We start from the raw sequence: 12,791 nt of genomic DNA on the forward strand, positions 1-12,791 counted from the left end.
CTACTACTTGCAAAGTGTGAAAAAAAAATATAGTCACTGCCATCTACCAGTTCACTTCCTGGTACGTGACAGAGACACACACACATTTAATTTCCATACAGTTTAGAGTTTTAGTAAATGCCACAAATACAATAAATGGCACACGTTTGAAGGTCGGAGAGATTAATTTTTCTTGGACCTACCAGCATATGTGCTGTAGCAGAGTATTGTAATTGGATCAGTTTAGGGGGAAAGATATTCCATGAAAAGGGACTCATGGATGGAAAGATGTGTGTAAGACATCCAAATGTCCTTTGCAGAATATGCCAGCACTCCTTATAGGAACAAGAAGGTACTCCACTTACTAACTATTGGAGATCAAGCCCTGATCCTACTCCATGCCTCAGATTCATGGGAGCGGTCATTGGTTTTTGCAGCTTAAGTGGGTGCTGTTCTAGCTTTGGCCACACGATGGCAGTGCAGGGCCACAAAAGGGTTGAGAAACCTCTGGCGTACTTTTGAAGGGTATGTTTGCAAAAATGCTAGGAAAGGTGCCCCAGAGCAGAAGCCAGAGCTGCGGGGAAGGGGCTTCTAAGGGGAGGACAGTAGCCTTTAGAGCTGGGAAGGCAGGTACTTTCCTTCTAAATCTCTGGTCTGTTCAGAATCTCTGGAGACAATTTAGATGTTTTCTGAGGTGTAGCCCATGAAGAAAGCCCCTTTTGCATTATACCCGTTTTTTAAAATAAGAGGACTTATAATGCCCCGTCCCCCAGTTTCCCCAAATATATTCTCCTCTGTGGTGGTTGAGGAGCAGTGGCTTGCTGCCACCTTGGGTGAAGAAAATGAGAAGTAATGGTGGGAAATGAAGTAAATGTCACCAGAGACCCTAAGAGAATATACAGTGAGGGAAAGGGGCTGTGAGACTGTGTGTGTGTGTATATGGTTGTGGGTATAGTTTTGTGTGAGACTGTGAGTGTGATTGTGTATGAGGTTATGAATGTGGTCGTGTGTGGATGTATGGTTGTGGTTGTGTGTGCAAGGTTGTGTGAGGTTGTGTGAGGTTGTGTGAGGTGAATGTGGTCGTGTGTGGATGCGTGTGTGTGGTTGTGTGAGTTGTGAGTGCGGTTGTGTGTGTGAGACTGTGATTGTGGGGTTGTGAATGTGGTCGTGTGTGGGTGTGTGGTTGTGTGAGGTTGTGAGTGGCTGTGTGTGTGAGACTGTGATTGTGTGTGGGGTTGTGAATGTGGTTGTGTATGGATGTGTGTGTGGTTATAAGTGTGAGGTTGTGTGTGTGAGACTGTGATCTTGTATGATGTTGTGAATGTGTGTGTGTGGTTGTATGCGTGAGGTTGTGTTGTGGTCGTGTGTGAGGTTGTGCGTGTGACTGTGTGGGGTTGTGAATGTGGCCATGTGTGGATGTGTGTGTGTGAGGCGAGTGTGGTTGTGTCTGTGGCTGTGTGTGAGGTTGTGAGTGTATGTGTGTGTGCGGCTGTGTGTGCGGCTGTGAGTGTGATTGTGGGGCTGTGAATGTGGTTTGTGGATGTGTGTGTGAGGTTATGTGTGTGGTTGTGTGAGGTTGTGGGGTTGTGAATGTGGTTGTGTGTGTGTGCGTGCACGTGCATGTGTAGTGGAGGTGACAGTAATAAAAGTGGTGATGGTGGCATGGGCACCTTTTTTGGCTGTGGGGGGAACAAGACAGAGAACAGGGAAGAGAATGGGAGGGGAGAGAGAGGTGGTGGGGGTAACTGAATTCCCAGAGATTCCTAGGGTTAGGGAGATGATTTGATTGGAGTCTCTAGCAAAGAGTGTTTCAAATTAGATTTTTTAACCCCTGTTCTTATCTGACCCCTTCATTTCCACCCCTACCCCACATATTCTCTGTGTGTCTGTCTTGCTCTTCCTCTGTCTTAATAGCCACACCCCCCACCTTTTAACCTCCATCATCCCCAGTTTCCACCCTCTTTTCTGTTACTCTCAAACAGGAACTTGCTGGGGGAGAAAGGAGGATTAGGGTCTGAAGCTGCTGTCCTTCCAGAAGACGAAGGAACGCAGGTGGGAGAATCCCTGCCTACGGTGTGTTGCCAGGGAGGAGAGCAGTGTTGAAGGACAGGAGTAGCTCAGCCCCAAGTCAAGGAGGCTGCAGTCCAGGAAGAAGCCTGTGTCCCAGCTACAAAAGAAAGAGAGCTGGACGATGCCCAGGAGATGGGAGTGGGGAGAGCTGATGAGATGGGGCGTTTGTGCGTGTGGAAATTGTAGCTCTTCTTTCAAAAGACAGAATCTCTCAATTTTTAAGTCACAATCAATTTCCAGAAATCATTCATTTCTAAACATTGCCAGTCAAATCCCCCATTCCTTTCTGCTCTTAGAGCTTGAATGAAATTGATTTGTGTTTTTAATTTTAAAGAAAAAATGTCCCTCTGTCTTGGAAATTCTGGGCATGGGTTTTCTCTTACTTCCCTTTCTTCCCCACTCCCTCTCCTCTCCTCTCATCTACACCAGGGTGCAAGGGTGGGGAGACAGGCAATTGTTTTAATTTGCTTCTTTGTCTACTATTGATGATTCAACATAAGTAACAATTTTTTTTCCAGAAGTTGATATTCATAAAGACCATTTTCAAAGAGATACAAGTAAGAGAGGCTGCGTGGGCAGGATTCAAGACAGAATGCATTGTGCCTTTTTTTTATATATCATTATTATTTACTAACCTTTTATTCAAGGACTGCAGTGGAAGATTGACAAAACAACTCTTATCCCATAATCAGTTATAGCTGGAAGACAATAAATAGCTATTCGATGTTTCTTTCGTGTTCTGTGGAAGAAGGATACATCGACTGTCTTTAAAGCTGAGGGCCTTTACATAGACCCTAGGTGGGCAGTCATAATTGGCATTTTTAATCCAATAATCTCTATGAGCTCCACATAAATAAAGATACCAGCCATAATGAGGAAAACAATAATTTGCTTTGGTTAGCTGCTAGAGTTTATAAAACAATGGCATGTGCATTGTGAAACTGAACTCTTTCAACAGCTCTGTCAAGGTAGCTGTTATCTCCATTTTACTGAAGAAGCAACTGAGGCTTAGAGAGCCTGCACTTGAACCTGTATTCCTCCCACTACATGCATGCAGATCAAGGGTCAGCCTAATGCATTCCCTTCCCACAGGTGTGAAGACCACAGCTTAGTGAGACAGAGTACCCTCAATCAGGGATGAGTTAAAATAGATACAAAGTGTCGGCAGACTCTACAGTAAGTAGACCCAGAGTGGAGAATTTTTCTTTTTAATTATTGTAAGAACATTTAACATGATATCTACCCTCTTAACACATTTTAAGTGTACAATACAGTATTGTTAACTACAGGCACAGCGTTGTACAGCAGATCTCTAGAATTTACTCATCTTACATAACTGAAATTTTGTACCCTTTGAATAGCAGCTCCCTATTTCTCCCAGCCCCTGGAAACCACCTTTCTATTCTCAGCTTCTATGTGTCTATTTAGATACTTCATGTAATTAGAATCATACAGTATCTCTTCTTCTGTGGCTTATTTCACCTAGCATAATGTCTTCAAGGTTCATCCACGTTGTTGAGCACTGAAGAATTTCCTTCCTTTGTAAGGCCTCAAAAAATTAAAAATAGAACCACCATATGATCCAGCCATCCCACTTCTGGGTATTTATCCAAAATCACTGAAATCAGGATCTTGAAGAGCTATCTGTACCCCCACATTCATTGTAGTTTTATCACAATAGCCAAGAGGTGGAAATAAATGTCCATCGGCAGATGAATAGAAGAAAATGTGGTATATACATACAATAGAATAGTACTCATCCTTAAAGCATAAAGAGAGAGAATTCCTTTTGAAGCATACCTTCTTCCCAGTTCTGATTTCACCACATTAAATCAGAGACCTTGGACATATTAACTGACTTATCTGAAGCTTATTTCTTTATCTATAGAATGGGGATAATGGTGTCTGTCTCTTAAGAATTTTAAATGAAATTGCACATGTAAAGGGGATAGTAGTCCTTCGATACATGTGGTTGTTATTATGCCAGTTAGGACCCGTGTGGACCATCAATTCCTAGGTCCCCCTAAAGCCATTATCAAACCCGGGTGAGAGAGAGATGGTATATTTGTCTATTACAGTATAACAAATTACCTCAAAACACAGCAGCTTAAAATGACAATAACTCACACAGTTTCTGTGGATCAGAATTTCAGAAGAGGCTTACTAAGGTGGTCCTGGCTAATGGTCTCTTATAAGTTGGCAATCCAGATGTTGGCCTGGGCTGCTCTCATTTAAAGGCTTGACTGGGGTGGGGGGCGGAGCAAGATGGCGGAGGAGTAGGAGACCTGGATTTCCTCTGGTCTCAGGAATTCAGCTGAATAGGGATCAAACCATTCTGAACACCTACAAACTCAACAGGAGATCGAAGAGAAGAATAGCAACAACTCTCTGAACAGAAAAGCGACCACTTACTGGAAGGTAGGACGTGCGGAGAAGTGAATCTGAGGCGATATTCGGGAGAATAGATGGCGGGGGAGGAGGCCTCCATTGGCCGCTTCTGGCAAGTGATAGAGCCGCGGAGCACAAAATCGGAACTTTTAGAAGTCGGCTCCGCTGAGGGACGCTGCTCCAGTGGCTAAGCTGGGGGTGGAACCCTCATGGGACAATGTGGTCTCAGGACCCTCAGGGTCACAGAAAAACCGGGGGTGCCTGAGTGCGGCAGAGCTCCCGGGTATTGGAGCAGGGAAGCCGGCTGCAGAGAAGGAGCCGAGGCGTGGGCTCTCGGCTCAGGGTTACCATAGACTGTGATCCGCGGCCCAGTCGGGCCACTGCTCCTCCAGCAGGGACCCAACAAGCGGCAGAGCCGGGGAGACTCCCCTCCCTCCCCTGGGAGGAGCGGCGTGGGAGCGCACCGCAGGGATCTGCTGGGTTTGGAGACTCCACACGGGATCGGGTGCCAGAGATAGAAACGCTCGGTCACAGGCTGGGTGAGCAAGCAGTGCGGCGGGAGACCAGGAAAACGGGAGTGACTGCTTTTCTATGGGGGCGCACTGAGGAGCGGGGCCCCAAGTTCTCAGCTCCTCCGGGTGGAGATTGGGAGGCCACCATTTTCACCCTGGTCCTCCAAAGCTGTACCAAGAGCTTGCAGGGAACAAAAGCTCCCGAGAGCAAACCCGAGCAGCTTGCTTAGGCCGGACCGACAATGGCGGGCCAATTCCGCCTCCATCAAAGACATTTGGGAACCACAGCAACAGGATCCTCCCCCAGAAGATCAGCACGAGCAGCCAGCAAGCCAAGACCAAGTTTACCGATCAAGGAGAACAGGAGAACTCCAGCGCTAGGGGAATACTGCATATAGAATTCATGGCTTTTTTTTTTACCATGATTCATTAGTTTTTCAAAGTTAATTTTTTAACTGTTTTTTTTTTAATTTTTCTTTTTCCCTTTTTCAACCAACATCTATCAATGCCTTTTTTGAAAAAAACATTTTTTATTTTGCATTTTTAGGGTCATATTTTATCCCTTCATAGTAGTTACTGTTATTTTTGGCATATATATATAAGTTGTTCTCTTTTTAAAATTTTGAGATACAGTTTCTTTTAACAGACCAAAATATATCCTAAATCACTAGTGTATGGCTTTGTTCTAGTCTCCTGCCTGATCACATTCTCTCTCTTTTTTTTTCGTTTTTTTAAATCTTTTTCTTTCTTTTTTCAAACAACCTCTTATCTTATCAATTCCTTTTATAAAATCTTTTATATTTTCATCGTTACAGTCATCTGCCATCCCTTCATTGTATCAGCCCTTATTATGTACATATGTAAGTCTTTCTTCCTTTAAAATTTTAGGAGGCACTTTTTTCTAACAGACCAAAATACGCCCAAAATCTAGTGTGTGGCACTAATCTATGCACTAGCCTGATCATATTTGATCATATTCTTTTTTTTTGTATTGTTCGGTTTTTGTTTTTATCTTTTTCTTTTTTTTTTCCTCTTTCTTTTTTCTTTCTTTCCCTTTCTTTTCCCCTGGTTTCAGGTCTTTTCTGATTTGTGTAGAGTATATTTGCTGGGGACGTTGTTAACCTGTTAGCATTTTGTTCTCCCATTCATCTATTCTCCTCTGGACAAAATGACAAGATGAAAAAGATCACCTCGGCAAAAAGAACAAGAGGTAGTACCGTCAGCCAGGGACTTACTCAATACAGACATTAGTACGATGTCAGACCTAGAGTTCAGAGTCATGACTTTGAAGATACTAGCTGGGTTTGAAAAAAGCATGGAAGTTATTAGAGAAACCCTTTCTGGAGAAATAAAAGAACTAAAATCTAACCAAGTCAAAATCAAAAAGGCTATTAATGAGTTGCAATCAAAAATGGGGGCACTAACTGGTAGGAAAAATGAGGCAGAAGAGAGAATCAGCGATATAGAAGACCAAATGATGGAAAATAAAGAGGCTGAGAAAAAGAGAGATAAACAACTACAGGATCACGAGGGCAGAATTCGAGAGATAAGCGATACGATAAGACGAAACAACATTAGAATAATTGGGATCCCAGAAGAAGAAGAAAGAGAGAGAGGGGCAGAAGGTATATAGGAGCAAATAATAGCAGAGAACTTCCCTAATGTGGGGAAGGAAACAGGCATCATCAAAATCCAGGAGGCACAGAGAACCCCTCTCAAAATCAATAAAAATAGGTCAACACCCTGACATCTAATAGTAAAACTTATGAGTCTCAGAGACAAAGAGAAAATCCTGAAAGCAGCTCGGGAGAAGAGTTATGTAACCTACAATGGTAGAAATATTAGATTGGCAACAGACCTATCCACAGAGACCTGGCAGGCCAGAAAGGACTGGCATGATATCTTCAGAGCACTAAACAAGAAAAATATGCAGCCAAGAATAGTATATCCAGCTAGGCTGTCATTGAAAATTGAAGGAGAGATAAAAAGCTTCCAGGACAAACAAAAACTAAAGGAATTTGCAAACACGAAACCAGCCCTCCAAGAAATATTGAAAGGGGTCCTCTAAGCAAAGAGAGAGCCTAAAAGCAGCATAGGTCAGAAAGGAACTACAGTAACAGTCACCTTACCGGCAATACAGTGGTAATAAATTCATACCTTTCAATAATTACCCTGAATGTAAATGGGCTCAATGCCCCAATCAAAAGACACAAGCTATCAGATTGGATTAAAAAACAAGACCCATCAATATGCTGTCTGCAAGAGACTCATTTTAGACCCAAAGACACCCCCAGATTGAAAGTGAAGGGGTGGAAAACCATTTACCATGCTAATGGACACCAAAAGAAAGCTGGGGTGGCAATCCTTATATCAGACAAATTAGATTTTAAAACAAAGACTGTAATAAGAGATGAAGAAGGACACTATATCCTACTGAAAGGGTCTATCCAACAAGAAGATCTAACAATTGTAAATATCTATGCCCCTAACATGGGAGCAGCCAATTATATAAGGCAACTAATAGCAAAAGCAAAGAAACACATTGACAACAATACAATAATACTGGGGGACTTTAACACCCCCGTGACTGAAATGGACAGATCATCTAAGAAAAGATCAACAAGGAAATAAAGACTTTAAATAACACACTGGACCAAATGGACTTCACAGACATATTCAGAACATTCCATCCCAAAGCAATGGAATACACATTCTTCTCTAATGCCCATGGAACATTCTCCAGAATTGATCACATCCTAGGTCACAAATCAGGTCTCAACCAGTACCAAAAATTTGGGATTATTCCCCGCATATTTTCAGACCACAATGCTTTGACCCTAGAACTCAATCACAAGAGGAAAGTCAGAAAGAACTCAAATACATGGAGACTAAAGAGCATCCTACTAAAGAATGAATGGGTCAACCAGGAAATTAAAGAAGAATTAAAATAATTCATGGAAACCAATGAAAATGAAAACAAAATAGTTCAAAATCTTTGGGTTACAGCAAAGGCAGTCCTGAGAGGAAAGTATATAGCGATACAAGCCTTTCTCAAGAAACAAGAAAGGTCTCAAATACACAACCTAACCCTACACCTAAAGGAGCTGGAGAAAGAACAGCAAATAAAGCCTAAACCCAGCAAGAGAAGAGAAATAATAAAGATCAGAGCAGAAATCAATGAAATAGAAACCACAAGAACAGTAGAAAAGATCAATGAAACTCGGAGTTGGTTCTTTGAAAGAATTAACAAGATTGATAAACCCCTGGCCACACTTCTCAAAAAGAAAAGAGAAATGACCCAAATCAACAAAATCATGAATGAAAGAGGAGAGATCACAACCAACACCAAAGAAATACAAACAATTATAAGAACATATTATGAGCAACTCTATGCCAGCAAATTAGATAACCTGGAAGAAATGGGTGCATTCCTAGAGATGTACGAACTACCAAAATTGAACCAGGAAGAAATAGAAAACCTGAACAGACCTATAACCACTAAGGAAATTGAAGCAGTCATCAAAACCCTTCCAACAAACAAAAGCCCAGGGCCAGATGGCTTTCCAGGGGAATTCTATCAGACATTTGAAGAAGAATTAATACCTATTCTCCTGAAACTGTTCCAAAAAATAGAAATGGAAGGAAAACTTCCAAACTCATTTTATGAGGCCACCATTATCTTGATCCCCAAACCAGAAAAAGACCCCATCCAAAAGGAGAATTACAGACCAATATCCCTGATGACCATGGATGCAAAAATTCTCACCAAAATACTAGCCAATAGGATCCAACAGTACGTTAAAAGGATTATTCACCATGACCAAGTGGGATTTATCCCTGGGCTGCAAGTTTGGTTCAACATCCGCAAATCAATCAACGTATTACAATACATTAACAAAAGAAAGAACAAGAATCATATGATCCTCTCAATAGATGCAGAGAAAGCATTTGACAAAGTACAGCATCCTTTCTTGATCAAAACTCTTCAGAGTAAAGGGATAGAGGGTACATAACTCAATATCATAAAAGCCATCTATGAAAAACCTACAGCGAGTATCATTCTCAATGGGAAAAGCTGAGAGCCTTTCCCCTAAGGTCAGGAACGCGGCAGGGATGTCCACTCTCACCACTGCTATTCAACATAGTATTAGAAGACCTAGCCACAGCAATCAGACAACAAAAAGAAACCAAAGACATCCAAATCCGCAAGGAGGAAGTCAAACTCTCACTCTTTGCAAATGATATGATACTGTATGTGGAAAACCCAAAAGACTCCACCCCAAAACTGCTAGAACTCATACAGGAATTCAGTAAAGTAGCAGGATATAAAAGCAATGCACAGAAATCAGTGGCATTCCTATACACCAACAACAAGACAGAAGAGAGACAAATCAAGGAGTTGATCCCATTTACAATTGCACCCAAAACCATAAGATACCTAGGAATAAATTTAACCAAAGAGGCAAAGGATCTGTACTCAGAAAACTATAAAATACTCATGAAAGAAATTGAAGAAGACAAAAGAAATGGAAAAATGTTCCATGCTCATGGATTGGAAGAACAAACATTGTGAAGATGTCAATGCTACCTAGAGCAATCTACACATTCAATGCAATCCCCATCAAACTACCATCCACCTTTTTCAAAGAAACGGAACAAATAATCCTAAAATTTTTATGGAACCAGAAGAGACCCCGAATAGCCAGAGGAATATTGAAAAAGAAAAGCAAAGCCGGCGGCATCACAATTCCGGACTTCCAGCTCTATTACAAAGCTGTCATCATCAAGACAGTATGGTACTGGCACAAAAACAGACACATAGATCAATGGAACAGAATAGAGAGCCCAGAAATGGACCCTCAACTCTATGGTCAACTTATCTTCGACAAAGCAGGAAAGAATGTCCAATGGAAAAAAGACAGTCTCTTCCACAAATGGTGTTGGGAAAATGGGACAGCCACATGCAGAAGAATGAAACTGGACCATTTCCTTACACCACACACAAAAATAGACTCCAAATGGTTGAAAGACCTCAACGTGAGACAGGAGTCCATCAAAATCCTAAAGGAGAACACAGGCAGCAACCTCTTTGACCTCAGCCGCAGCAACTTCTTCCTAGAAACATCGCCAAAGGCAAGGGAAGCCAGGGCAAAAATGAACTATTGGGATTTCATCAAGATAAAAAGCTTTTGCACAGCAAAAGAAACAGTCGACAAAACCAAAAGACAACGGACAGAATGGGAGAAAATATTTGCAAATGACATATCAGATAAAGGGTTAGTCTCCAAAATCTATAAAGAACTTATCAAACTCAACACCCAAAGAACAAATAATCCAGTCAAGAAATGGGCAGAAGACATGAACAGACATTTTTCCAAGAAGACGTCCAAATGGACAACAGACACATGAAAAAGTGCTCAACATCGCTCGGCATCAGGGAAATCCAAATCAAAACGTCAATGAGATACCACCTCACACCAGTCAGAATGGCTAAAATGAACAAGTCAGAAAATGACAGATGTTGGCGGGGATGCGGAGAAAGAGGAACCCTCCTACACTGTTGGTGGGAATGCAAGCTGGTGCAACCACTCTGGAAAACAGTATGGAGGTTCCTCAAACAGTTGAAAATAGAGCTACCATAGGATCCAGCAATTGCACTACTGGGTATTTACCACAAAAATACAAATGTAGGGATCCGAAGGGGTACGTGCACCCCAATGTTTATAGCAGCAATGTCCACAATAGCCAAACTGTGGAAAGAGCCAAGATGTGCATTGACAGATGAATGGATAAAGAAGAAGTGGTATATATACACAATGGAATATTATTCAGCCATGAAAAGGAATGAGATCTTGCCATTTGTAACGACGTGGATGGAATTGAGGGTGTTATGCTGAGTGAAATAAGTCAATCAGAGAAAGACATGTTTCATATGACCTCACTGATATGAGGAATTCTTAATCTCAGGAAACAAACTGAGTGTTGCTGGAGTGGTGGGGGGTGGGAGGGATGTGGTGGCTGGGTGATAGACATTGGGGAGGGTATGTGCTATGGTGAGCACTGTGAATTGTGCAAGACTGTTGAATCACAGATCTGTACTTCTGAAACAAGTAATGCAACATATGTTAAGAAAAAATTAAAAGAAGAAGATAGCAGGAGGGGAAGAATGAAGGGGAGTAAGTCGGAGGGGGAGATGAACCATGAGAGACGATGGACTCTGAAGAACAAACTGAGGGTTCTAGAGGGGAGGGGGGTGGGGGGATGGGTTAGCCTGGTGATGGGTATTAAAGAGGGCACATTCTGCGTGGAGCACTGGGTGTTATGCACAAACAATGAATCATGGAACACTACATCAAAAACTAGTGATGTAATGTGTGGTGATTAACATAACAACAAAAAAAATTAAAAAAAAATAAAGGCTTGACTTGGGTTGGAGGGTCTCATTCCAGGATGGCTCAGTCAGCCGACTGAAGGTGATTGCTGCAGGGATTCTTGATTTCTAGCCATGTGGACTTCTCCGTAGAGCTTCGGCACTTCCTCTCAATATGGTGGCTGCCTTTCCCTAGAGAGTGGTCCAATGATACACAAGAACAAAGTGCACGCTGCAATGTTATGTGTGCCCCAGAAGCCACGCTCTACTGTTTCTGCAAAATGATTTTCCACCATCACGAATGATCCAATATGGAAGCAGTTTACATGGCGGCATGGTGGCTGGTAGATAGGTTCTTCTGAGGCCATCTTGAAAACTGGCTGCCACGGAGCTCCTTTGTACAGCCTCAGGACTAGTAGTTTTGTACCAGAATTGTTTTGAGAAGCACTTGTAGTTCGGTGATCATGATGAGATGGCTTTTGGCAAACATCCCCTCAGAAACCAGAAGGTCACATTCAGAAAGCACTGCCTGGGCTAGATATAGTAGAGAAGCTTCACAGACCAAGCCAGGGGAGGCCCAGGGAATTTAAATGACCTTCTGGTCTCCCAGTTCCTAATCTGGCTCCCTTCTAGGCCTTAGCCTAGGAGCCTGGACATCCTAATCCCTGCACCGCAGCCGGCCACAAAATAGGAATCTAGCTCTAACTGCTCAAGGCCATGCTTCTCTGCCTCGGTTGATCCTACAAAACCTTAGGTGCTTGTTGGATTTAAAGATTTCAGGGTGCCTCTGGGAGAGATTTTGACTCAAGAGGCTTGGAATGGAGGCTGGGAATCTATTTTTAACTATCATCCCAGGTGATTCTTAATATCAAGTTTGGAAAGGCCTAAAGCACTTTAGTCAAGAGCGGATGGGGTTAGAAGACCTGAATCCCTCTCCCTGTCACACCACGTGTGCACTGGAATTGTTCACAACCCTGGATCTTTGGACACACAGCCTTTGCTAGCCTTACACAACCTCCAGTTTCTGACTCCCCTGCTCTTGTCTTGTGCATGTGCATTTCTGGGCTCCTAATGCCACTCCCCTGCACTGCCTGTATTAACAACCCACAAAAACACACATAGAACGTTGGTTGTGTTTTGTCTGTTTGGACAGGCAGGGGGGTTCCCTGGGTGTTTGGAGATAATTTTTTGGTTAAGTTATATATATCATTTTTCCTTTCATGTTTGAAAAAACAAATTGGCTTCTTTACAGTTGCTTCCTCTCTCTCGCTCCTCATTTCCTGCTGTGGAGACAAATCTCCCGCTTTTTTTGTTTTCTTTTAAGTCCCCAACACATCCTTAATCAGTCTGCTTGTACACCAACATTTTCAGCCCAAATAATGCATAGAGGAGAGAAGTGAGTTGGGGGGAGTTTCCTTTGTTTAACCACAGAATATTTCCCTGGATTTCCACTGTTCAAGAGTGACCTCTTG

This window comes from Eumetopias jubatus, unplaced genomic scaffold (genome assembly GCF_037043125.1).
Source record: "Eumetopias jubatus isolate StellerSeaLion01/CBP00866 unplaced genomic scaffold, mEumJub1_p1.0 scaffold_15, whole genome shotgun sequence".
Taxonomy (NCBI): Eukaryota; Metazoa; Chordata; class Mammalia; order Carnivora; family Otariidae; genus Eumetopias; species Eumetopias jubatus.